Source organism: Cetorhinus maximus, chromosome 33 (genome assembly GCF_964194155.1).
Source record: "Cetorhinus maximus chromosome 33, sCetMax3.hap1.1, whole genome shotgun sequence".
Lineage (NCBI taxonomy): Eukaryota > Metazoa > Chordata > Chondrichthyes > Lamniformes > Cetorhinidae > Cetorhinus > Cetorhinus maximus.
The window spans coordinates 10,597,763-10,625,236 of NC_135911.1; the positions used below are offsets into that span (position 1 = coordinate 10,597,763).

Sequence of the window (27,474 nt, forward strand, 5' to 3'; positions counted from 1 at the left end):
CGCCTTGTCAACTCTGTGTTCACCCAAACAGGAGGCTCCTCCCCTGAGCGCAAGACTAGGCCCAATTTATGGAGACCCTGGGCTGCCTCAACATCAGGGTCTCCCCCTCGAGCTCCTGAGCCGGGCCCAGATGAACAGGAAGTAGAAGGTTTGGCACCGTCTTGGTTGCAGGAATTGTGGGAAAGATGCCGGATTTCCCCAAACCCGCTCCAGCGGTTTCCAATCTGGAAGCTGGGCCAATCCCAGAGCTCAGGTTGTCTCTGTGTGGAAGGGCAGCTCGATCCTGGAGACCTTAGCTCCAGACACTGGAACTCCACGCTCCTCCCTCCTGCCAAGCAGATGCTGTGTAGTGTGGGGAAACCCACAGGGCGTTTAGTCAGACTCGAGCTGCATTGGAATCGCTCCAATTAAAGAAACAATTACTACGTCAGACTGTGATTCACTGAGCACCGTAAACCTGAATAAAAAGAGGGAACTGCTTCATAGACACTCAGTAAAGACAGGATTCCTCAAAGTGTTCATCTCTGCTCCTGGTAAGTGTCCTTTGGACGGTGTTAAGGGGGCCGCAGGTTATTCCAATTGTCCAGCTATTTTTCCTAATTTGAAAGGATTGGCACTTCACAACGTGCTCCCCTCTTCTACTCTCCGTAAACTGGGGATCATCCAAAACTCTGCCCCCTGCAGGTGTCCCACCTGTTCCAAATCCCATTCACCCATCACCCATCATCCCTCACCCCGTGTTACTCACTGAACTCAATTGTCTCCTGGTCCAACAACACCTTGATTTAAAAATTTTCATTCTTGCCTTCTAATCCCCGTCTGTAACCTCCTCCAGCCCCTATAACTCTCCCTATCTCTGTAACCTCCTCCAGCCCCCACAACCCTGCCTATCTCTGTAACCTCCTCCAGCCCCTACAACCCTCCCTATCTCTGTAACCTCCTCCAGCCCCTACAACACTCCCTATCTCTGTAACCTCCTCCGGCACCTACAACCCTCCCTATCCCTGTAACCTCCTCCAGCCCCTATAACTCTCCCTATCTTGTAACCTCCTCCAGCCCCTACAACCCTCCCTATCTCTGTAACCTCCTCCAGCCCCTATAACCCTACCTATCTCTGTAACCTCCTCCAGGCCCTACAACCCTCCCTATCTCGGTAACCTCCTCCAGCTCCTACAACCCTCCCTACCTCTGTAACCTCCTCCAGGCCCTACAAGCATCTAAGGTCTCTGCGCTCCTCCAATTCTAGCCTCTTGGACACGCCCCAATTCCCATCGCACCACCATTGCCACCGTGCTTTCAGCTGCCTGGGGCTCTAAGCTCTGGAATTCCCTCCCTAAACCTTTCCGACATTCTCTCTCTCACTCGCTCTCTCGCTCTCTCTCTCTCTCCTCCTTTAAGACGTTCCTTTAAAACCTCTCTCTCGGACAAAGCTTTTGGTCACCTCTCCCTAATATCTCCTTATGTGTCTCGCTATCACATTTATGTGATAATCACCCATATGAAGCATCTTGGGGTTTTTATTCTGTTAGAGGCGCTATATAAATGATTGGAATTTATTTGGACAATGGTTGAAATTAACCCACTTTTTGATGTCTGTATAATTTAGTTTATAAAACATGGGATTGTAACCCGGAAATCTCAGCATCAGATTCTCTGTCTTCCTCAGTTAACGTTGCGACCCTGTCCCCTGACTTACTGCACCTCTGACAGTGCAGCACCCCCTCAGTAACTGCACTGGAAGCTCAGCTTCCAATGTGGGCTCAAGTCCCTGGAGTGTGTCTCTCACCCACAAGCTCCTGCCTCAGAAAGGCTGCCCGCTGGTCTCAGCTGGCTTTTCCTGGGGTGCGGACAGGGGGAGCGGGAGTGGGGTGTTAAAAAGAATTGAACATGGGCGGAAATGTGTCAGAGCGTTACTCTCGTCTGTATTCTTTCAGGCAAAAGCTCATCTACACGGTGAAAATGCGTGTCTCCATGGTGACACTAGCCATCCTCAGCCTATCCCTGGCTGTCCTTGTGGGTAAGTCTTGGGAAAGATGGGGAAGGGATGAAGATTATTTGGAGCCTGTTCGATTGCTGTGTCCCTCAGGTTGTCTGGAATCCATTTTGCAATGGGAGGGGAAAGTGGTGAAGGTCACAGGCCTCAGGCTGTGCAGTAACTAAACATCGAGAGGGACAGAGCGAAGGGAATAGAGGGATAGAGAAAACAGAGAGATCGCAGGGAGAAGATTGAGCATGATGCGTGAGGATGGAGTGAGAGAGAGGATGGAGAGAGAGAAAGGATGGAGAGAGAGGGAGGGTAGAGTGAGTGGCGATGGGGAGGGAGAGAGGCGGGATAGCAAGGGTAGATGAAGAGGAAGAGAGGAGAAAGCGTGAGGGGAGATGGAGAGGGAGTGTGAGGCAGGATGGGGATGGAGAGAGACAGTGAGAGGGATGAAGAGGCAGAGAGAGTGTGAGGGGGATGAAGAGACAGAGTGAGGTGAACTATGGACAGAGAGAGTGAGGTGGGATGGAGAGAGAGAGAGAATATGGAGATGGAGTGGGAGAGAGAGTGTGAGGTGAGATGAAGACAGAGAGAGAGATAGTGGGAGGATGGGGATGGAGAGAGAGATTGAGGTAGGATCGAGAGAGAGAGAGAGAGAGAGTAAGGCGGGATGGAGAGTGACAGAGAGTGAGGGGAGATGGAGAGGGATTGTGAGAGGGATGAAGAGAGAGAGATAGAGGGAGGATGGAGAGGGAGAGCGAGCGTGAGGTAGGGTCGGGAGTGAGAGAGAGATAGAGAGTGAGAGATGGAGAAGGAGGAAGGATGGTACAGGTGACCACATGAGTTCAAATTATTGCTCTGTGAGCCATTGAGCAGTTGGGTGTTTTGTAGTTGAATTAAGTGTTATTTTCTCCCTCCAGTACAAGCATCGGCCTATTACCAACGGGAAAATGCTCCGGCTGAGTTTAATCTGGATATTCTGCGAGGTGGAGCTCAGGACATATTCAGCAGAATAAAGAGGCTCATTTCATCCATGCTGAATGATCCGAATTTCCAGAGGAATATGGAGTATGTAGGATTGTTGTTTAGTTTGTCCGAAGCTCTCTTTGTGAATTGTATGTTCAAGAAAAATCAGTCCAGTTTTCTACCAATCACAGAACACAGGAACAGGAGGAGGCCATTCAGCCCAACGAGTCTGTTCCTCTGTTCAGTGAAATCCTGGCTGATCTGTGACCTAACACCACACACCCACCTTTACCCCATATCTCTTAATCCCTTTGGATAACAAAAATCTATCAATCTCTCAGATATAAAATTAACAATTGATCTATTGCCATTTGCGGAAGAGAATTCCAAACTTCCCCCACCCTTTGTGTGTAGAAATGTTTCCTAATTTCACTCCTGAAATGTCAGCCTCTCATTTTCAGAATCTGCCCCCAAATCCCAGACCCCACCCCAACCAGGGGAAATAGTTTCTCTCTATCGACCTCGATCTGTTCCCCTTAATATCTTCAAAACTTTGATCAAATCCCCTCTTTACCTTCTAAATTCCAGGGAACACAAACCCGAGTTTGTGAAACCTCTCCTCGTAATTTAACCCTCGGAGTCCTGGTCTCATTCTGGTGAATCTATACTGCACTCAGACTAGAATGAGATTTACTCTGTATCTAACCCCGTGCTGTACCTGTCCTGGGAGTGTTTGATGGGGACGGTGTAGAGCGAGCTTTACTCTGTATCTAACACCGTGCTGTACCTGTTCTGGGAGCGTTTGATGGGGACAGTGTAGAGGGAGCTTTACTCTGTATCTAACCCCGTGCTGTACCTGTCCTGGGAGCGTTTGATGGGGACAGTGTAGAGGGAGCTTTACTCTGTATCTAACCCCGTGCTGTACCTGTCATGGGAGCGTTTGATGGGGACAGTGTAGAGGGAGCTTTACTCTGTATCTAACCCCGTGCTGTACCCATCCTGGGAGTGTTTGATGGGGACAATGTAAAGGGAGCTTTACTCTGTATCTAACCCCGTGCTGTACCTGTCCTGGGAGGGTTTGATGGGGACAATGTAGAGGGAGCTTTACTCTGTATCTAACCCCGTGCTGTACCTGTCCTGGGAGTGTTTGATGGGGACAGTGTAGAGGGAGCTTTACTCTGTATCTAACCCCGTGCTGTACCTGTCCTGGGAGTGTTTGATGGGGACAGTGTAGAGGGAGCTTTACTCTGTATCTAACCCCGTGCTGTACCTGTCCTGGGAGTGTTTGATGGGGACAGTGTAGATGGAGCTTTACTCTGTATCTAACCCCGTGCTGTACCTGTCCTGGGAGTGTTTGATGGGGACAGTGTAGAGGGAGCTTTCCTCTGTATCTAACCCCGTGCTGTACCTGTCCTGGGAGTGTCTGATGGGGACAGTGTAGAAGTAGCAGTTTGAGGCCCGACTATCCACCGAAAAGTTAATCAACTTGTGTTGAATGCCGGAATTCAAGTAATTGATGTCATTTTGAAAAGGCAAATATTCCAGTCCTGTTCCTGGGTGACTCCTTCCCACTTCACTGATCTAACTCCTCCAACCCCAACATATATTGTCCAGCTTCCAACCAATTTGTCATCCATTGTCCAAAATGTACCCAGAACCCCCTTAACTTTGAGCCTTACTCACCCCTGGGAGCTGGTCAGCTCTCCCTGTGACTCTCTCTATTGGACAATCTAACACGATAGGGATCCATATGGAAAGTAAACTGACTGATATGAATATATTTAATTCCAGGCATTTCTACAAGCAAATCGCTCACCGGCTGAGCAGTATTTTCTAGTCCTGAAGAGCTACAGTGAATCATTTCAAAATGAGCCCTGCTTTTGGAACAGCTTTCCTGATCTCAGTCTGTGTCCCAGACGCGTTTATAGATTTGTAATCACTGCGATGCTTCATTGGTTGATTGACTGTCGGATTGAGTGTGTTTTGTCAAACAGTCTCTTTGTATCATGAAGAAGATGGAGGCGAATTATTAAACTTCTTTCACTTGCATTTTCTGTCAGCGTATTCTTTATATTCAGTGTTGGTTCAAAACTCCGAAAGGTGCAGAATCTCCGAATTAGATTCGAGTATTGTGTCCGGTTCTGGGCATCGCACTTTAGGGAGGATCACAGAATCACAGAGTCACAGTGCAGAAGAGGCCCTTTGGCCCAACGAGTCTGGACCGACACGTGAGAAACACCTGACCTACCTACCTAATCCCATTTACCAGCACTTGGCCCATAGCCTTGAATGTTATGATGTGCCAAGTACTCATCCAGGTACTTTTTAAAGGATGTGAGGCAACCTGCCTCCACCACCCTCCCAGGCAGTGCATTCCAGACCCTCACCACCCTCTGGGTAAAAACGTTTTTCCTCACATCCCCCCTAAACCTCCTGCCCCTCACCTTGAATTTATATCCCCTCGTAAATGACCCTTCAACTAAGGGGAACAGCTGCTCCCTATCCACCCTGTCAATGCCCCTCATAATCTTGTACACCTCGATCAGGCCACCTCTCAGTCTTCGCTGCTCCAACAAAAACAACCCAAGTCTATCCAACCTCTCTTCATAACTTAAATGTTTCTTCCCAGGCAACATCCTGGTGAATCTCCTCTGCACCCCCTCCAGTGCAATCACATCCTTCCTATAATGTGGCGACCAGAACTGCACACAGTACTCCAGCTGTGGCCTCACCAAGTTTCTATACAATTCCAACATGATGTCCTTACTTTTGTAATCTATGCCTCGATTGATAAAGGCAAGTGTCCCATATGCATTTTTCACCACCCCACTAACATGCCCCTCTGCCTTCAGAGATCTATGGACACAAATGCCAAGGTCCCTTTGTACCTCAGAACTTCCTAGTGTCATGCCGTTCATTGAATACTTCCTTGTCAAATCACTCCTTCCAAAGTGTATCACCTCACACTTTTCAGGATATGAAAGCTTTGGAGAGGGAGCAGAAAAGATGCATGAGAATGTTTCCAGAGATGAGGAAATTCAGTTCTGTTGATAGATTGGAGAAGCTGGGACTGTTCCCCTTGGAGCAGGGAAGGTTGAGAGGAGATTTGATAGAGGCGTTCAAAATCATGAGGGGTCCGGACAGAGTGGAAGGGCTGAGAGGGAGAGGGACACAGATTGAAGGTGATTGGCCAGAAGATGCAATGGCGACATGAGGAGAAACTTTTTCACCCAGCGAGTTACTGGGATGTGGAAGGCGCTGCCCGAGAGTGTGGGGGAGTCAGGTTCAATAGAGCCTTTCACAAATGAATTGGATCATTATCTGAAGAGGGAGAATGTGCAGGGATACGGGGAGAAAGCCGGGGAGTGGAACTAGGTAAATTGCTCCTTCAGAGAGTCAGCACAAAAACAAGGGACCGAATGGCCTCCTTCTGTGTTGTAACCAAACTGTGATATGTAAATAACAAATATCAGCCTCATCCTGTCCGGTCATTTACTGTTTGTGCTCCCTTCAGGAAGAGAAAGAGCACAGCGCAGATGTAACTCAGGCTGTAGTTATACTGCCGCTTGTGCCTTGTGCTAACTACAGAAATATTACCTCGACCCTGGGTCAATCTGAGGATTCTGCTTAAAGCAATTACCAAATCAGCAAACCCAATGTGGATTGAGAAAGAGAGAATTTCCATTTCCATAACCCCTTTCCCCACCTCAGGATGACCCAAGGAAGCACTTTTGAAGTGTAGCCCCTGTTGTAAGGTAGCAACCGTGGCAGTCAATTTACACACAGCAAGATCCCACAAGCTGCATCGTAATAATAACATGGACCATCTGTTTATTTTATTACCCCAGTAGTGACACTCCGACAATGCAGCACTCCCTCAGTACTGACCCTCTGACAGTGCAGCACTCCCTCAGTACTGACTCTCTGACAGTGCAGCACTCCCTCAGTACTGACCCTCCGACATTACAGCACTCCCTCAGTACTGTCCTTCCGACAGTGCAGCTCTCCCTCAGTACTGACCATCTGACAGTGCAGCACTCCCTCAGTACTGACCTTCCGACATAGCAGAACTCCCTCAGTACTGTTCCACCGACAGTGCAGCACTCCCTCAGTACTGTTCCACCGACAGTGCAGCACTCCCTCAGTACTGACCTTCCGACATTGCAGAACTCCCTCAGTACTGTTCCACCGACAGTGCAGCACTCCCTCAGTACTGACCTTCCGACATTGCAGAACTCCCTCAGTACTTTTCCACCGACAGTGCAGCACTCCCTCAGTACTGTCCTTCCAGCAGTGCTGGCCCTCTGACAGTGCAGCACTCCCTCAGTACTGACCCTCCGACATTGCAGCACTCCCTCAGTACTGTCCCTCTGACAGTGCAGCAGTCCCTCAGTACTGACCCTTTGACAGTGCAGCACTCACTCTGAAGCAGTGCAGCACTCCCTCAGTACTGACCCTCTGATAGTGTGGCACTCGTCAGTACTGATCCTTCAACAGTGCAGCAGTCCCTCACTACTGACCCTCTGACAGTGCAGCACTCACCCTGCAGCACTCCCTCAGTACTGACCCTCTGATAGAGTGGCACTCCCTCAGTACTGACCCTCCAACAGTGCAGCACTCCCTCAGTAGAATTGCCAGCCTGGATTTTGGGCTCAAGGCTCTGGAGTAGGACTTGAACCCATGGTGTTGCCCACTTAGCCAGGTCTGACAGCTCAGTGAGGACCCTGTCTAACCAAACTCCTGTTCATAAGTCTGCCCAAGCGGAATTTGGGAATGCATACATAACTGGACTTCCAGAAGGCACAGGACAAAGTTCCACATGAAAGACTGTGAGTGAGTCTCAAAGTTAAGGGAATTCTGGGTACATCTTGGGCAATGGATAACAAATTGGTTGGGAGCCGAACAATATATGTTGGGGTTGGAGGAGTTAGATCAGTGAAGTGGGACGGAACCACCCAGGCACAGGACTGGAATATTTGTCTTTTCTAAATGACATCAGTGTCTTGAATTCCAGCATTCAACACAAGTTGAGTAAATTTTCAGTTGAAAGCAAACTGCATAAATTGTATAGGATATACGGCAGAGAAACAGGCCAATCAGCCCAACCAGGCCCTGCTGGTGTTTCTGGTCCCCTTGAGTATCCTCACATTTAGCCTCATCCAACTCTATCAGCATTACCCCCACTACCTTCCTCCCTCATATTCTGATCTGGATTCTATTAAATGCATACAGGCAATTCACCCCAACAGCAACAACAACTTGCAGCTACACAACACCTCTGACCTAGTAACACATCCCAAGGTGTTTCACAGGCAAGTTACCAAATATAATTTGATACTGAGCCACTCAAGAGGACGTTAGGGACAGGTTACCAAAAGATTGGTCAAGTAGGTCGGCTTTAAGGAGGAGAGAGAAAGAAGGAGAGAGGCAGAGAGGTTTGGGGAGGGAATTCCAGAGCTTAGGGGCCCAGGCAGCTGAAGGCACGGCCGCCAGTGGTGGAGCGATGGGAATCGGGGGATGGTCAAGGGGCCGGAATTGGAGGAGCACAGAGATCGCGGAGGGTTGTAGGGGACTGGAGGAGGTTACAGAGATAGGGAGGGTTGTAGGGGATGGAGGAGGTTACAAAGATGGGGAGGGTTGTAGGAGCTGGAGGTGGTTACGGAGATAGGGAGGGTTGTATGGGCTGGAGGAGGTTACAGAGATAGGGAGGGTTGTAGGGGATGGAGGAGGTTACAGAGATAGGGAAGGTTGTTCGGGGCTGGAGGAGGTTACAGAGATAGGGAGGGTTGTAGGGGCTGGTGGAGGTTACAGAGATACGGAATGTTGTGGGGGCTGGAGGAGGTTACAGAGATAGGGAGGATTATAGGGGCTGGAGGAGGTTATAGAATTGGGGGGTGTTGTAGGGGACTGGGAGTCAAAGGACGTCAGTGTCGATGAAGGTGTTAAACTGTCCAAGGTGCTGGTTAGATCTAACCCCAATTCTGGCTCCAGTTCTGGGTTATTGAGAGAGAAGGGAGAGGGTGAATTGTTGGAGGCAGCAAATGACTGAAGCCCAGAGTCTGAGGGACTTGTATCTGAGGTACTGTGCCTCTTACCAAACTTGTTATCCATTGTCCAAGATTAGGTCTTGAAACCGCACAGTTTTGAGCTCAACCAGCAGCCTTTCATGTGGACTTTTGCCAAACACCTTCTGGAAGTCCAGACATATCAGTCTGTCAGAATTCCCGAAGTCTGTTTGTGTATACTATGAAATAGAGCAGGAGAAAAGCAATTGAGGTAACTTGTGGCTAGAAACTTGCCACCCTATCTATGCCCCTCATAATCTTATACACCTCTATCAAGTTCCCTCTCAATCTTCGCTGCTCCAAGGAAAACAACCCCAGCCTATCCAATCTTTCCTCATAGCTCAGACCCTCCAGCCCAGGCAGCATCCTGGTAAATCTCCTCTGCACCCCCTCCAGTGCAATCACACCCTCCCTATATTGTGGTGACCAGAACTGCACACAGTACGCCAGCGTTTTATACAGATTCAGCATAACCTCCCTGCTCTTGTATTCTGTGACTCGGCTAATAAAGTCAAGTATCCCATATGCCTTCTGAACCACCTTATCTACCCACCCTGCCATCTTCAGGGACCTGTGGATATGCACACCAAGGTCCCTCTGATCTTCAGTACTTTCCAGGGTCCTGCCATTCATGATGTAACCCCTTGCCTTGTTAGCCCTTCCCAAGTGCATTACTTCACACTTTTCCTGGTTGAATTCCATTTGCCACTGCTCTGCCCACATGACCAGACCCACTAAGGTCGTATTAGCCCCACCCCACCCCTCCACTCTTTCCCCTTGGTCCTCCATATTATTTCCTTTTCAAATATATTTATTGAATTCTCTTGAAGGTTCCTATTGAATCTGCTTCCACCGCCCTTTCAGGCAGCGCCTTCCAGATCACAACAACTCGCTGTGTCAAAAACAAAATAATTCTCCTCATCTCCCCCTCTGGTTCTTTTCCCGATTCTCTTCATTCTGTGTCCCTCTGGTTACCGACCCTCCTGCCACTGGAAACAATTTCTCCTTATTGACTCTATCCAAACCCCTCATGATTTTGAACATCTCGATTCAATCTCCCCCCTTAACCTTCTCTGCTCTAAGGAGAACAATCCCAGCTTCTCCAGTCTCTCCACATTAACTGGAGGCAATTATCAACCATTAAATAATGGAGAGAGATCTTGAGATGACTCTATTCAGTGTTCATAGGGTGGCATCATTGACAATCACTCTTCAATCTTTGTGGTTTGACTAGAAAATCTTTTGGATATATCATTAGTCTGTGTGAGTTGGTGAAAATACTTTCACCCAATTATTTTACATATCAGTGAATGGAATAAACATTTTGTCATCTCCAGTTTATCATTCTTTTGTAATGGCTTGTCTAGGACTAGCTTGTTGTCCTCGGCCCCAGTCCTTAACACTAATAAGACTGATAGTGAAATCTCTGGTACATTAATAATCCTGACTGATTTAGGTAGAGTTACAGAACCAGGAGTCTCTCTCAGTTCGTGTGAACCAGTATCCTATGTTTGCTTTGTCTGGTGTCTGGGTTTTGTGGAAGGTGTAGATTTACAGGCTTCCAAAGCACAGAAGGAGTCCATTCGGCCCATCGCGCCTGTGCCGGCTCTTTGAAAAGATCGATCCAATTAGTCCCCACTCTCCCTCTGCTCTTTTCCCCTATAGTCCTTGTGGTAAAGTGGAGTGCTATGTACCTTTAAGAGAATGTAGTCAGCTGACCATATGACTGTATTGACCAATCGTTACACAGTGCCGGCCCCTTGGGTCACTCAGTCTAGAGCTGGAGGTGATTGAAGAAGCACTCATGGTGTTAGCGCCTCTGTTCTTATTTCCAGTTTGTTCAGTTAATCGGTCTCCCTGCCCATATTGTTTCAAGCACCAACTAATGTGTTAAACATCAAGGCCACAGCTAACGTTCCCGATAGCAAACCTGACAACCCAAAACATAAAAGCCCTGCAATCTCTCCCCCTTCAAGTATTTATCTAATTCCCCCCTTTGGAAAGTTCCTATTGAATCTGCTTCCACCGCCCTTTCAGGCAGCGCCTTCCAGATCACAACAACTCGCTCTGTCCAAAAAAAATAAAAATTCTCCTCATCTCCCATGAAAGTAAAATCCCTCAGATGCTGGAGATGAGCTGGGAATATGCTCAGCCAGTCAGGCTGCCTCTGTGGAGAGGGAATCCAAGTGAACGTTTCAGATCGGTCACCTTTCTGCATCTCAGGTGCAGAATCTCCAAATTAGATTCGAGTATTGTGTCCGGTTCTGGGCATCGCACTTTAGGGGGGATGTGAAAGCTTTGGAGAGGGAGCAGAAAAGATGCATGAGAATGTTTCCAGAGATGAGGAAATTCAGTTCTGTTGATAGATTGGAGAAGCTGGGACTGTTCGCCTTGGAGCAGGGAAGGTTGAGAGGAGATTTGATAGAGGCGTTCAAAATCATGAGGGGTCTGGACAGAGTGGAAGGGATGAGAGGGAGAGGGACACAGATTGAATGTGATTGGCCAGAAGAAGCAATGGCGACATGAGGAGAAACTTTTTCACCCAGCGAGTTACTGGGATGTGGAAGGAGCTGGCCGAGAGTGTGGGGGAGGCAGGTTCAATAGAGCCTTTCACAAATGAATTGGATCATTATCTGAAGAGGGAGAATGTGCAGGGTTACGGGGAGAAAGCCGGGGAGTGGAACTAGGTAAATTGTTCCTTCAGGGAGTCAGCACAAAAACGAGGGACCGAATGGCCTCCTTCTGTGTTGTAACCAAACTGTGATATGGAAAAAACAAATATCAGCCTCCTCCTGTCCGGTCATTTACTGTTTGTGCTCCCTTCAGGAAGAGAAAGAGCACAGCGCAGATGTAACTCAGGCTGTAGTTATACAGCCGCTTGTGCCTTGTGCTAACTACAGAAGTATTACCTCGACCCTGGGTCAATCTGAGGATTCTGCTTGAAGCAATTACCAAATCAGCAAACCCAATGTGGATTGAGAAAGAAAGAATTTCCATTTCCATAACCCCTTTCCCCACCTCAGGATGACCCAAGGAAGCACTTTTGAAGTGTAGCCTCTGTTGTAAGGTAGCAAGCGTGGCAGTCAATTTACACACAGCAAGCTCCCACAAGCTGCATCGTAATAATAACACGGACCATCTGTTTATATTACTACCTCAATACTGACCCTCCGCCAGGTCAGCACTCCCTCAGTACTGACCATCTGACAGGTCAAAACTCCCTCAGTACTGACCCTCTGACAGTGCAGCACTCCCTCAGTACTGACCCTCTGACAGTGCAGCACTCCCTCAGTACTGACCCTCTGACAGTGCAGCACTCCCTCAGTACTGACCCTCTGACAGTGCAGCACTCCCTCAGTACTGACCCTCTGACAGTTCAGCTCTCGCTCAGTACTGACTCTCTGACAGTGCAGCTCTCCCTCTGTACTGACCCTCTGACCTTGCAGCACTCCCTCAGTACTGACTCTCCGACAGTGCCGGACTCCCTCACTACTGACCCTCCGACCGTGCCGACGCCCTCAGTACTGACCCTCTGACAGTGCAGCGCTCCCTCAGTGCTGACCCTCCGACAGTGCAGCACTCCCCCTGTGCTGACCCTCCGACAGTGCAGCAATCCCTCAGTACTGAACCTCTGACAGTGTAGCATTCCCTCAATACTGACCCTCTGACAGGTCAGCACTCCCTCAGTACTGACCCTCCGACAGGTCAGCACTCCCTCAGTACTGACCCTCCGACAGTGCAGCACTCCCCCTGTGCTGACCCTCTGACAGTGCAACATTCCATCAGTACTTACCCTATGACAGTGCAGCACTCCCTCAGTGCCTTCCCTCTGACAGTGCAGCACTCCCTCAGTGCCTTCCCTCTGACAGTGGAGCGCTCCCTCAGTGCCTACCCTCTGACAGCGCACCGCTCCCTCAGTACTGACCCTCTGACAGTACAGCACTCCCTCAATACTGACCCTCTGAAAGTGCAGAGCACCCTTAGTACTGACCCTCTGACAGCACAGCCTCCCTCAGTACTGACCCCCCGACAGTGCAGCTCTCACTCATTACTGACCCTCTGACAGTGCAGCACTCCCTCAGTACTGACCCTCTGACAGTGCAGCACTCCCTCAGTACTGACCCTCTGACAGTGCAGCACTCCCTCAGTCCTTGCACTGCCAATGTTTACCTGGATTATAGTTGTCCATTTCAGGAGTGTGATTCGTTCACATGCCCGACTGTCTCAGAGGTGAGGGTATCATCCTCTGGAACTTTTCAAAATGTTTAATGACCCTTGTCCACAATCTGACATGGGTGTTGGTGTTTCCTGCTCTGAGACCGGACTCTGGAGAATTGTACTTAACGGAGAGCGATGATTAAAGTTGAATGAAGCTCTCTGTGAACAGCAGTTCCTGACTCTCTGTGATTGAGAAGCCTAGTGGAGGATTATTTCACACTGTCTGGGTTTAGGCGTTCCTCCCTTTGTACCTTCACATTCAATTGGAGATAATTATTATCACAAACTGAGTACATAGAGCAGGTTAGTGAAATCAGACCCATCAGCCTGGTCTGCTTAAAGCCTTCGCACTTACCAGGTAAGTGTTTGATGTGAATCTGAAACCTTTATTTGCTGAGATAGTTGATGAGTGAGAATGTTCTCGATTGGTCAAACAGCCCAAGACCTATGAAATCTGCCAGACCTGCTGAGTTTTTCCAGCTATTTCTGTTTCTGTTTTTGTTTTGGATTTCCAGCATCCGCAGTTCTTTGTTTTTATCATGAGCTATGAATCCTCAACTACAACAAAAATACCTGGAAAAACTCATCAGGTCTGACAGCATCTGCGGAGAGGAAAACAGTTAACGTTTCGAGTCCGTATGACTCTTCAACAGAACTAAGGAAAATTAGAAAAGAGGTGAAATATAAGCTGGTTTAAGGGGGGGTGGGACAGGTAGAGCTGGATAGAGGGCCAGTGATAGGTGGAGATAACCAAAAATGTCATAGATAAAAGGACAATGAGGTGTTGAAGGTGGTGATATTAACAAAAGGAATGTGATAATAGGTGACATTAAGGGTAGAAAGCAGGAAGAGCAAGGTACAGATAGCCCTAGTGGGGGTGGGGTGGAGGGAAGGGATTGAATTAGGCTAAAAAGTAGGGATAGAACAATGGATGTAAATACATTTAAAAATAATGGAATAGGTGGGAAAAGAAAAATCTATATAAATTATTGGAAACAAGGGGGATCAGAAAGGGGGTGGGGATGGAGGAGAGAGTTCATGATCTAAAATTGTTGAACTCAATATTCAGTCCGGAAGGCTGTAAAGTGCCTAGTCAGAAGATGAGGTGCTGTTCCTCCAGTTTGCGTTGAGTTTCACTGGGTCTATGCAGCAGGCCAAGGACGGACATTTGGGCATGAGAGCAGATTGGAGTGTTGAAATGGCAAGCGACAAGGAGGTCTGGCTAATGCTTGCGTACAGACCGAAGGTGTTCCGCAAAGTGGTCACCCAGTCTGCGTTTGGTCTCTCCAATGTAGAGGAAACCGCATTGGGAGCAACAAATGTAATAGACTAAATTGAGGGACGTGCAAGTGAAATGCTGCTTCACTTGAAAGGAGTGTTTGGGCCCTTGGACAGTGAGGAGAGGGGAAGTAAAGGGGCAGGTGTTGCACCTTCTGCGGTTGCATGGGAAGGTGCCGTGGGAGTGGGGTTGAGGTGTAGGGGGTGATGGAGGAGTGGACCAGGGTGTCCCGGAGGGAACGATCCCTGTGGAATGCCGCCAGGGGGGTGAAGGGAAGATGTGTTTGGTGGTGGCATCATGCTGGAGTTGGCAGAAATGGCGGACGATGATCCTTTGAATGCGGAGTTTGGTCGTGTGATAAGTGAGGACAAGAGGGACCCTATCATGTTTCTAGGAGGGAGAGGAAGGTGTGAGGGTGCATGCGTGTGAGATGGGCCGGACACAGTTGAGGGCCCTGTCAACCACCGTGGGTGGAAAACCTCGGTTAAGGAAGAAGGAAGACATGTCAGAGGAACTGTTTTTGAAAGTGGCATCATCAGAACAGATGCGATGGAGGCGAAGGAACTGAGAGAATGGGATGGAGTCCTTACAGGAAGCGGGGTGTGAGCAGCTGTAGTCAATGTAGCTGTGGGAGTCGGTTGGCTTGTAATGGATATTGGTGGACAGTCTATCACCAGAAATTGAGACAGAGAGGCCAAGGAAGGGAAGGGAAGTGTCAGAGATGGACCATGTGAAAATGATGGAGGGGTGGAAATTGGAAGCAAAATGAATATATTTTTCCAGGTCCCGACGAGAGCATGAAGCAGCACCGAAGTAATCATCGATGTACCAGAGAAAGAGTTGTGGGAGGGGGCCGGAGTAGGACTGGAACAAGGAATGTTCCACATACCCCCATAAAGAGACAGGCATAACTGCGACCCATGCGGGTACCCATAGCCACACCTTTTATTTGGTGGAAGTGAGAAGAGTTTAAGGAGAAATTGTTTAGTTAGAGAACAAGTTCAGCCAGACGGAGGAGAGTAGTGGTGGATGGGGATTGTTCGGTCCTCTGTTCAAGGAAGAAGCTGAGAGCCCTCAGACCATCCCGGTGGGGGATGGAGGTGTAGAGGGATTGGACGTCCATGGTGAAGAGGAGGCGGTTGGGGCCAGGGAACTGGAAATTGTTATGATGGTGGGCGTCAGAGGAATCACGGATGTTGTTGGGAAGGGGCTGGACAAGGGAACAGAGAATGGAGTCAAGATAGCAAGAAATGAGTTCCGTGGGTCAGGAACAGGCTGACACGATCGGTCTGTCGGGACAGTCCTGTTTGTGGATTTTGGGTAGGAGGTAGAAGCGGGCCGTACGAGGTTGGGAGACTATGAGGTTGGAAGCTGTGGAAGGAAGATCTCCAGAGGAGATGAGGTCAGTAACAGTCCCGGAAACAATGGCTTGATGTTCAGTGGTGGGGTCATGGTCCAGGGGGAGGTAGGAGGGAGTGTCTGCGAGTTGACACTGAGCCTCTGCGAGGTAGAGGTCAGTGCACCAGACAACAACAGCACCACCCTTGTCAGCGGGTTTGATGACAATGTCAGGGTTGGACCTGAGAGAACGGAGTGCAGCAAGTTCAGAGAGAGACAAGTTAGAGCGGGTGAGAGGAGCAGAGACATTGAGACTTGTTGATAATGATCATTAATTTACAGACAGTGGGTGGCAGCCATGGTTTATTGTTGTCCATGTAACCGCTCACTGACTGAATTCACTTTGTTTTCTCTCTCCATTTCTCTTTCATTTCCTCATTCCATTTTTCTCTCTCCTTTTGTCTCGCTTCCTCTCCGTCTTCCTCTTTCTCTTCCTCTCTTCCCCTCTCCTTTCTCTCTTTATCTCTCTTTACCTCATACTGTCTTTCCATCTCTTTTGCTTTTTCTCTTTCTCGATCCCTCTCTTTTCCTCTTTACTTCTTTACCTCTATTTCTCTCTCCCTCTCCTTTTTTCTACCTCTCCCTGTCTTTGTCCCTTTCTCCCTTTGTCTTTCTCTCTTTCTCTTCCCGTCTCTGTCTTTCTATCTCTCTTTCTCCCTCTTCTCTCCAACTTTATCACTCACTCCCTTTCTTATTTTCATTCTCTATTTTTCCCTTTCATTCTTTCCTTTCTCTTTACCTTTCCCTCTCTCTTCGCTCTCTCTCAGCTCCTTCCTTCTCTCGCTCAGTACTGCCCCCCCTAGTCCGAAGCGGTTGAAGCACTAGGACAAGCGGGGTTGCTTTCCGACACCCCTGCTTCACGGATCTCCCTCTTTCTGCAGAAACCTCTGGGTGATGGGGTGACAGTGGTGCAGTGGTGATGTCACTGGGCCAGTAATCCAGAGGACCAGGCTCACGCTCTGGGGTCAGGGGTTCAAATCCTACCAGGGCAGCCAGTGGAATTTAAATTCAATGAATAAATCAGGAATTGAAAACCAGTCTCAGTGACAGAGACCCTGAAACTATCATCGATTGTTGTACAAACCCATCTGGTTCACTAATGCCCCTTTAGGGAAGGAAATCTGCCCTCCTTACCCGTTCTGGCCTACACGTGACTCCAGACCCACAGCGATTGTTGTGGGAGCTCCGTTGATCCAAGCAAGTGGGGAGTATCCCATCACACTCCTGACTTGTGCCTTGTAGATGGTGGACAGGCTTTGGGGAGTCAGGAGGTGAGTTACTCCCCGCAGGATTCCCAGCCTCTGACCTGACTGAAGAGAAAAGAAGTGCTGGAGCATTTCATCATCAAACATCTCCGTATTGTGTGAATTTGTTTTTCTTTCGGAGTGATTTGACACTGAGAGTCTGTTCCCCCTTCCCCTCCCACTTCTGTTTTCCCAGCCGGAGAGTCCAAATCTAGGGTGAGGGGTCGGGGGTCACAGTCTCAGGATAAGGGGTCGGCCATTTTGGATTGAGATGAGGAGAAATGTCTTCACTTGGAGGGTTGTGAGTCTTTGGAATTCTCTACCCCAGAGAGCAGTGGACGCTCCGTCATTGAGTTTACTCAAGACTCAGGTCGATAGATTTTTGGGCACAAATGGATAGGGCGGGAAAGTGGAGTTGTGGTAGAAGATCAGCCATGTTGGTATTGAATGGGGAAGCAGGCACGAGGGGCTGAATGGCCTCCTTCAGCTCCTATTTCTTATATTCTTATGCTTTTATGTCCAGATCAACAGCAGCTGAACACCATCAGTAATGAAATTCCGAGTCTATGGAATCTCCATGCTCCTTCTCACCCTCTTGGTTGTCACAGGTTAGTCTCCAAAGGTAAAAGACCGAAAGTCAGGGAACCTTCATCAGCAACTTTCACGTAATGTTCCTCACTATTAATGACCATCAAGCGGTAGAAATTACTGCTGGGAATAACTGAGGAAGGACTGAGAGAGAGAGAGAGAGACAGATTGAGAAAGAGAGAGGGGGTGCGGAGAGGTTTAGGGAGGGAATTCCAGAGCTCAGGGCCCCAGGCAGCTGAAGGCACGGCCGCCAATGGTGGAGCGGTGGAAATCGGGGGATGGTCAAGAGGCGGGAAATGGAGGAGCGCAGAGATCTCGGATTGCTGAAGGGGCTGGAGGAGGTTACAGAGATAGGGAGGGTTGTAGGGGCTGGAGGAGGTTACAGAGATAGGGACTGTTATAGGGGCTGTAGGAGGTTACAGAGATAGGGAGGGTTGTAGGAGCTGGAGGAGGTTACAGAGATAGGGACTGTTATAGGGGCTGGAGGAGGTTACAGAGATAGGGAGGGTTGTAGGAGCTGGAGGAGGTTACAGAGATTGGGAATGTTGTTGGGGCTGGAGGAGGTTACAGAGACAGGGAGTGTTCTAGGGGCTGGAGGAGTTTACAGAGATAGGTAGTGTTGTAGGGGTTAGAGGAGGTTACAGGTGTAGGGAGTGTTGGAGGGGCTGGAGGAGGTTACAGAGATAGGGAGGGAGCTTTTTCTACAGTTTGAAAGGGCCTTAGGTAGACCACAATTGGTGGACTGAATTGTGATCTGCTTAAGAAAGGACATAATTGCATTAGGAATTCAGAGAAGGTTCACTTTACTGATTCCTGGGATGAGGGGGTTATTCTCTGAGGAAAGGTTGAACAGGCTGGGCCTGTATCCATTGGAGTTTAGAAGAATGAGAGGTGATCTTATTGAAACATATAAGATCCTGAGGGGACCTGACAGGCTGGATGCTGAGAGGCTGCCTCCCCTTGTCTCCTTCCTTAAATCAGGAGAGCAAAACTGTAAATAGTACTCGAGGCGTGGTCTCACCAACACCCTGTAGAACTGAAACAAAACATCCTACTTTTATATCCCATTCCCCTTGCAATAAACAACAACATTTCATTTGCATTCCCAATCACCTGCTGTACCTGCAGACTAACGTTTTGTGATTCATGTACCAGGACACCCAGATCCCTCTGTACCTCAGAGTTCTGCAATCTCTCTCTATTTCAATAATTTGCTGTTTTTCTACTCTTCCTGCCAAAGTGGACACTTTCACATTTTCCCACGCTGTCCTCCATCTGCTAAATATTTCACCCACCCACTTACCCTGTCTGTATCCCTTAGCAGACTCCTTCGGTCCTCTTCAAAACTTACATTCCTCACAATCTTTGTGTCATCAGCAAATTTAGCAATGATACATTTGTTCCCTTCATCCTGGTTATTGTTATAAATTGTAAGTAGCTGAGGCCCCAGCACTGATCCCTGACACACTCCACTCATCACACCTTGCCAACCCGAAAAAGACTCATTTATGCCTACTCTCTGTTTCCTGTTAGCTAACCAATCCTCTGTCCATGTTAATATATTACCCCCCCTACATCATGAGCCCTTGCATTGTGCAATAACCTTTGATGTGGCATGTTATCAAATGCTTCTGGGAATCGAAGTTCACCACATCCACAGGTTCTCCTTTATCCACATTGCTCGTTACGTCCCCAAAGAACTCTAATAAATTAGCCAAATACGATTTCCCTTTCACTAAACCATGTTGACTCTACCTGATTGGATTGAGGTTTTGACTCCACGCACAATCTCTTGCCACAGGCACAGTGACAAATGTCCTCCTCACTCCGAGGGACTGCTAGACAGACAGAGAAAGAGAGAGAGAGAGAGAGAAGGATAGACAAAGCTCTGGTTACACCTTCCTGGGGCTGAAGGAGTTAAATTCCAAGGACAGGTCGCACATCCTAGGCTTGTATTGCCTTGAGTCTATAAGATTAAGGGGTGGCCTAATCAAGGGGTTTAAGGTGATTAAAGGATTCAATAGGATCGATAGAGAGAAAATGAAATCTCTGGTGGGGGTGAGTCCTGAACAAAGGGACAGAGCCTTCAAATTGGAGCCAGGCCGTTCATGGGGTGATGTCAGGAAGCACTTCTTCACACAAAGGGGAGGGGAAACCTGGAACTCACTCCCCTCTCCACGAAAGCTGTTGAGGCTGGGAGGGGGTCAGTTGAACATTTCAAAACTGAGATTGATAGAGTTTTGTTGGGTGAGGGGGATTCAGGGTTAGGGAGCTGAGCCGGTTAGATGGAGTCAAGTTACAGATCAGCCACGATCTAATCGAATGGTGGAGCAGGTTTGAGGGGTTGGGTGTAACAGGCTCTTGTTACTGGAATGGGATAATTGCAGGATCGAACAGTGTGAAATGGAACGATTACAGGAAGCTGTTGGTGCTGTTAGCTGGACTGTTACAGAGGCTGACTGACTGTGTGTGTGTGTGTGTGTGTATGTGTGTTCCTGCAGAAACTGTCTCCAACCAACAAGAATCAGACAGTGAGGGCCCTCCTCCTGAGGATGATGCTACACTGATCTTCTTGGAGAAGCTGGCAGAGAATGGCAATTTAGGAACCTCCTCCAGCCCGTACAACCCTCCCTAACTCTGCAACCTCCTCCAGGCCCCAACAACCCTCCATATCTCTGTAACATTCTCCAGCCCGTACAATCCTCCCTATCTCTGTAACCTCCTCCAGCCTCCAACAAACCTCCCTATCTCTGTAACCACCTCAAAGTCCATCTCTGTAGTGACCTCCCGCCACCGATTCCCATCGCTCCACCATTGGCGGCCGTGCCTCGAGCTGCCTGGTGCCCTAAGCTCTGGAATTCCCTCCCTCAACCACTCCACCTCTCTCTGTCTCTCTCTCTCTCTCTCTCCATCTCTCTCTCTGTCTCTCTCTCTGTCTCTCTCTCTCCGTCTCTCTCTCTGCCCCATTAGGAAACTATTTTGAAAGTCACCCTTTTCGAGAGTGATTTTGGTCACCTGTCCCGAATATCAGGGGTCAGATTTTGTTTGACAATCACCCATGTGAAGCCTCTTTGTCTGTTGTACTAAATTTGAAAGATGCTATTGAAATGTAAGTTGTTGTTGATGATGGGGCCCCGGAGAGATCCTTTGGGGATTCTGGAGGAATGGAAAGAGGTTTGGGAGAGAACCATTGGTCGAGACTATTTAGTAATGTCTGGACAGTAAAACTGAGAGGAAGTGGACGAATTGTTCCTGAATGGATAGAAGGCGACATTCCTCTGCCTATCGGCCAAGGGTAAATTAAAATACACGGTTAAATGTTTGATGATTTATTCAAGATCAAATGTTCCATCGTCTCCATGGTCATCACTTGAGATGACAGCAGTTTGCCACAGGGGGGCACTCACACTCACACCAACTCAGTTGACTTCACCCCTCGTGATAGGACGAGGAGGAGGCCATTCAGCCCCTTGAGCCTGATGTCCCATTCAATTCGATCCTGGCTGATCTGCATCTTAACTCCATTGAACAAGCTCCCATCTGTAACCCTTGATACCTCACATAAATCTATCACTCTCAGTTCTGAAATATCCAATTGACCCCTTCCAGCCTCCACAGTTTATTTTGTGGGGGGGAGTGTGGGAGTGGGGAGAGAATTCCAGATTTCCAACTCCCCCTTTGTGTGAAGAATGTGCTTCCTGACATCACCCCCTGGATGGCCTGGCTCCAATTTGAAGGTTCTGCTCCCTTGTTCTGGACTCCCCCCTCCCCCCACACACCCCCACCCACCACATGAAATAGTTTCTCTCCATCATCCCCATAGAATCCTTCAACCATCTTAAACTCCCCGATTAGATCACCCGTTAATCTTCGATAATCCAATGAATACAAGCCCAGCCTTCCCCACGTTATTTCTCAACCGCACTGTTAATCTCAGTGAAAAAGCCATTGCAACATATCCACCATGACACTCCCTCATCATTTTAAATTAGAGATCATTAACCCAACCCACCAGCAGTTTCATAAAAACACTCGATGTTGCCACAGGGCATCTCCTGTCTGCAGTGCACACCCGCTGATTCACAACATTCCTGGGTTCAGGTCCCAGAACAACATCCTGGACAAATCATCCAGACCCACTCCTGCCGTGCCAGTGCTGAGGGAGTGCTGCACTGTCAGAGGGTCAGTACTGAGGGAGTGCTGCACTGTCAGAGGGTCAGTACTGAGGGAGTGCTGCACTGTCAGAGGGTCAGTACTGAGGGAGTGCTGCACTGTCATAGGGTCAGTACTGAGGGAGTGCTGCACTGTCAGAGGGTCAGTGCTGAGGGAGTGCTGCACTGTCGGAGGGTCAGTACTGAGGGAGTGCTGCACTGTCAGAGGGTCAGTGCTGAGGGAGTGCTGCACTGTCGGAGGGTCAGTACTGAGGGAGTGCTGCACTGTCAGAGGGTCAGTGCTGAGGGAGTGCTGCACTGTCGGAGGGTCAGTGCTGAGGGAGTGCTGCACTGTCAGAGGGTCAGTGCTGAGGGAGTGCTGCACTGTCGGAGGGTCAGTACTGAGGGAGTGCTGCACTGTCAGAGGGTCAGTGCTGAGGGAGTGCTGCACTGTCGGAGGGTCAGTGCTGAGGGAGTGCTGCACTGTCGAGAGTCAGTACTGAGGCAGTGCTGCACTGTCAGAGTGTCAGTACTGAGGGAGTGCTGCACTGTCATAGGGTCAGTACTGAGGGAGCGCTGCCCTGTCAGAGGGTCAGTACTGAGGGAGTGCTGCACTGTCAGATGGTCAGTACTGAAGGAATGCTGCACTGTCGGAGGGTCACTACTGAGGGAGCGCTGCCCTGTCAGAGGGTCAGTACTGAGGGAGTGCTGCACTGTCAGAGGGTCAGTACTGAGGGAGTGCTGCCCTGTCAGAGGGTCAGTACTGAGGGAGTGCTGCACTGTTGGAGGATCAGTACTGAGGGAGTGCTGCACTGTCAGAGGGTCAGTACTGAGGGAGTGCTGCACTGTCAGAGGGTCAGTACTGAGGGAGTGCTGCACTGTCGGAGGGTCAGTACTGAGGGAGTGCTGCACTGTCGGAGGGTCAGTACTGAGGGAGTGCTGCACTGTCAGAGGGTCAGTACTGAGGGAGTGCTGCCCTGTCGGAGTGTAAGTACTGAGGGAGTGCTGCACTGTCGGAGGGTCAGTAGTGAGGGAGTGCTGCACTGTCGGAGGGTCAGTACTGAGGGAGTGCTGCACTGTCGGAGGGTCAGTACTGAGGGAGTGCTGCATTGTCGAAGGTGCAGTCATTTGGGAGGACATGTTAAACTAAGGTTCCATGTGCCTTCGCAGGTGGGTGTAAATGATCTCATGGCCCCCCCTTTGGATGAAGAGCAGGGGGGGTTTCTCCCTGGTTCCCTGGGTCCAATATTTATCCCTCAACCAACATCACTAAACAACCAGATAATTTGGCTCCTTGGAGTTTGCTGTGCACATGAACTGAAGTCCCTCATCCCTGGGATCATTCGAGTAAATCTCCCCCACACCCTCCCCAAGGCCTCGACTTCCTTCCTAAAGTGCGGGGCCCAGAATTGGACCCAATCCTCCAGCTGAGGTCTGAGCAGTGATTTACAAGGATTTATCGATAACTTCCTTCCTTTTCTGCTCTGAGGCCCAGGATTGCGACTGGCCTTTTAGCAGCATTGCCCTGTCTCTTTCAGATTGATGTAAACACACACCCACTCTTCTCTCTGTTTCTGCTCCCTCTTTTTTCAAATTACATTTAACTTGTCTCCGACATGTCCCACTTCACACTTCCCTGTGTTAAACTGTATGCGCCCTGTGCCTGCCCATCTCACCAGTGCATCTGTCTCCTCCTCGCACTCTCTCCCACATTATCTGCTCCACTTCTGGGGTTCATGTCATCTGCAAACTTTGAAATTGTGTCCTGTGTCCCTAATTCTAGGGGGTCGTGGGGGTGAAGCGGGCTCTATCTTGGAGACCTTAGCTCCAGACACTGGAACTCCACGCTCCTCCCTCCTGCCAAGCAGATGCTGTGTAGTGTGGGGAAACCCACAGGGCGTTTAGTCAGACTCGAGCTGTACTGGAATCGCTCCAATTAAAGAAACAATTACTACGTCAGACTGTGATTCACTGAGCACCGTAAACCTGAATAAAAAGAGGGAACTGCTTCATAGACACTCAGTAAAGACAGGATTCCTCAAAGTGTTCACCTCTGCTCCTGGTAAGTGTCCTTTGGACGGTGTTAAGGGGGCCGCAGGTTATTCCAATTGTCCAGCTATTTTTCCTAATTTGAAAGGATTGGCACTTAACAACGTGCTCCCCTCTTCCGCTCTCCGTAAACTGGGGATCGTCCAAAACTCTGTCCCCTGCAAGTGTCCCACCTGTTCCAAATCCCATTCACCCATCACCCATCATCCCTCTTCCCGTGTTACTCACTGAACTCGATGGACTCCTGGTCCAACAAAACCTAGATTTTCAAATGTTCATTGTTGCCTTCTAATCCCCGTCTGTAACCTCCTCCAGCCCCTATAACCCTCCCTATCTCTGTAACCTCCTCCAGCCCCTATAACCCTCCCTATCTCTGTAACCTCCTCCAGCCCCTACAACCTTCCCTATCTCTGTAACCTCCTCCAGCCCCTACAACCCTCACTATTTCTGTAACCTCCTCCAGCCCCTATAACCCTCCCTATCTCTGTAACCTCCTCCAGCCCCTACAACCCTCCCTATCTCTGTAACCTCCTCCAGCTTCTACAACCCTCCCTATTTCTGTAACCTACTCCAGCCCCTATAACCCTCCCTATCTCTGTAACCTCCTCCAGCCCCTACAACCCTCCCTATCTCTGTAACCTCCTCCAGCTTCTACAACCCTCCCTATCTCTGTAACCTCCTTCAGCCCCTACAACTTTCCCTATCTCTGTAACCTCCTCCAGCTCCTACAACCCTCCCTATCTCTGTAACCTCCTCCAGCCCCTACAACCCTCCCTATCTCTGTAACCTCCTCCAGCCCCTATATCCCTATCTATTTCTGTAACCTCCTCCAGCCCCTATAACAGTCCCTATCTCTGTAACCTCCTCCAGCCCCTACAACCCTCCCTATCTCTGTAACCTCCTCCAGCTACTACAACCCTCCCTATCTCTGTAACCTCCTCCAGCCCCTACAACCCTCCCTATCTCTGTAACCTCCTCCAGCTCCTACAACCCTCCCTATCTCTGTAACCTCCTCCAGCCCCTATATCCCTACCTATCTCTGTAACCTCCCCCAGCTCCTACAACCCTCCCTATCTCTGTAACCTCCTCCAGCCCCTACAACCCTCCCTATCTCCGTAACCTCCTCCAGCTCCTACAACCCTGCCTATCGCTGTAACCTCCTCCAGGCCCTACAAGCATCTAAGGTCTCTGCGCTCCTCCAATTCTAGCCTCTTGAACATGCCACATTTCCCATCGCACCACCATTGCCGCCGTGCTTTCAGCTGCCTGGGACCCTAAGCTCTGGAATTCCCTCCCCAAACCTTTCCAACATTCTCTCTCTCTCTTCTCTCCCTCTCTCTCCCTCTCTCTCTCCTCCTTTAAGACGTTCCTTTAAAACCTCTCACTCTGACAGAGCTTTTGGTCACCTGTCCCTAATATCTCCTTATGTGTTTCGCTTTCACATTTAGGTGATAATCACCCATATGAAGCATCTTGGGGTTTTTATTCTGTTAGAGGCGCTATATAAATGAATGGAATTTATTTGGACAATGGTTAAAAATAACCCTCTTTTTGATGTCTGTATAATTTAGTTTATAAAACATGGGATTGTAACCCGGAAATCTCAGCATCAGATTCTCTGTCTTCCTCAGTTAAGGTTGCGACCCTGTCCCCTGACTTACTGCACCTCTGACAGTGCAGCACCCCCTCAGTAACTGCACTGGAAGCTCAGCTTCCAATGTGGGCTCAAGTCCCTGGAGTGTGTCTCTCACCCACAAGCTCCTGCCTCAGAAAGGCTGCCCGCTGGTCTCAGCTGGCTTTTCCTGGGGTGCGGACAGGGGGAGCGGGAGTGGGGTGTTAAAAAGAATTGAACATGAGCGGAAATGTGTCAGAGCGTTACTCTCGTCTGTATTCTTTCAGGTAAAAGCTCATCTACATGGTGAAAATGCGTGTCTCCATGGTGACACTAGCCTTCCTCAGCCTATCCCTGGCTGTCCTTGTGGGTAAGTCTTTGGAAAGATGGGGAAGGGATGAAGATTATTTGGAGCCTGTTCGATTGCTGTGTCCCTCAGGTTGTCTCGAATCCATTTTGCAATGGGAGGGGAATGTGGTGAAGGTCACAGGCCTCAGGCTGTGCAGTAACTAAACATCGAGAGGGTCAGAGCGAAGGGAATAGAGGGATAGAGAAAACAGAGAGATCACAGGGAGAACATTGAGCATGATGCGTGAGGATGGAGTGAGGGAGAGGATGGAGAGAGAGGAAGGATGGAGAGAGATTGAGGGTAGAGTGAGTGACGATGGGGAGGGAGACAGGCGGGATAGCGAGGGTAGATGGAGAGGAAGAGGGGAGAAAGAGTGAGGGGAGGTGGAGAGGGAGTGTGAGGCAGGATGAAGAGGGAGAGAATGTGAGGCAGGATGGGGATGGAGAGAGAGAGATAATGCGGAGAGAGTGAGATTGAGGTGATTGAAAAGGGAGGGAGAGAGAGAGAGAGTGAGGCGAGATGAAGACAGAGAGAGTGAGGTGAGACGGAGAGGGAGAGTGTGAGGAGGATGGAGAGAGATGTGAGGTGAAATGGGGACAGAGAGAGAGAGTGAAGGTAATGAAAAGGAGGGGGGGTGGAGAGAGAGAGAGTGAGGTGAGATGAGGAAAGAGAGAGTGAGGCGGGTTGGAGAGGGAGAGAGAGTGAGAGAATGGAGAGATGTAGTGGGAGAGAGAGAGTGAGGTTTGTTGGAGACAGAGAGAGAGATAGTGGGAGGATGGAGAGGGAGAGAGAGCGTGAGGGAGGATCGGGAGTGAGAGAGAGAGAGAGAGAGAGAGTAAGGCGGGATGGAGAGTGACAGAGAGTAGGGGAGGTGGAATGGGAGAGATGAGGTAGGATGGGGAGGGAGCAAGAAAATGAGCGGGATGGAGAAGGGGAGAGGGTGAGGGGGGATGGAGAGGGAGAGAGAGATTGTGAGGTGAATGGAGAGAGAAAGGCAGGATGGGGAGTGAGAGAGAGAGAGAGAGAGTGAGAGATGGAGAATGAGGAAGGATGGTACAGGTGACCACGTGAGTTCAAATTATTGCTCTGTGAGCCATTGAGCAGTTGGGTGTTTTGTAGTTGAATTAAGTGTTATTTTCTCCCTCCAGTACAAGCATCGGCCTATTACCAACGGGAAAATGCTCCGGCTGAGTTTAATGTGGATATTCTGCGAGGTGGAGCTCAGGACATATTCAGCAGAATAAAGAGGCTCATTTCATCCATGCTGAATGATCTGAATTTTCGGAGGTATATGGAGTATGTAGGATTGTTGTTTAGTTTGTCCGAAGCTCTCTTTGTGAATTGTATGTTCAAGAAAAATCAGTCCAGTTCTCTAACAATCACAGAAGACAGGAACAGTAGGAGGCCATTCAGCCCCTCGAGTCTGTTCCTCTGTTCAGTGAAATCCTGGCTGAACTGTGACCTAACTCTACACACCCACCTTTACCCCATATCCCTTAATCCCTTTGGATAACAAAAATCTATCAATCTCACAGATATAAAATTAACAATTGATCAATTGTCATTTGGGGAAG

The 27,474-nt window shown here is 49.3% G+C and overlaps 2 long non-coding RNA genes across 2 annotated transcripts in view; one reads left to right on the forward strand and one right to left on the reverse strand.

Annotated features, from left to right (window-relative positions):
* Positions 1-27,474, reverse strand: part of LOC144671632 (uncharacterized) — a 408,427-nt gene that overhangs the window by 34,557 nt on the left and 346,396 nt on the right. The gene's annotated exons all lie outside the window — the stretch shown is intronic.
* On the forward strand, positions 501-27,140 carry LOC144671622 (uncharacterized). The gene is made up of 3 exons (XR_013573962.1): positions 501-533; positions 25,839-25,921; positions 27,049-27,140. It is a non-coding gene; the product is annotated as an uncharacterized LOC144671622 (long non-coding RNA).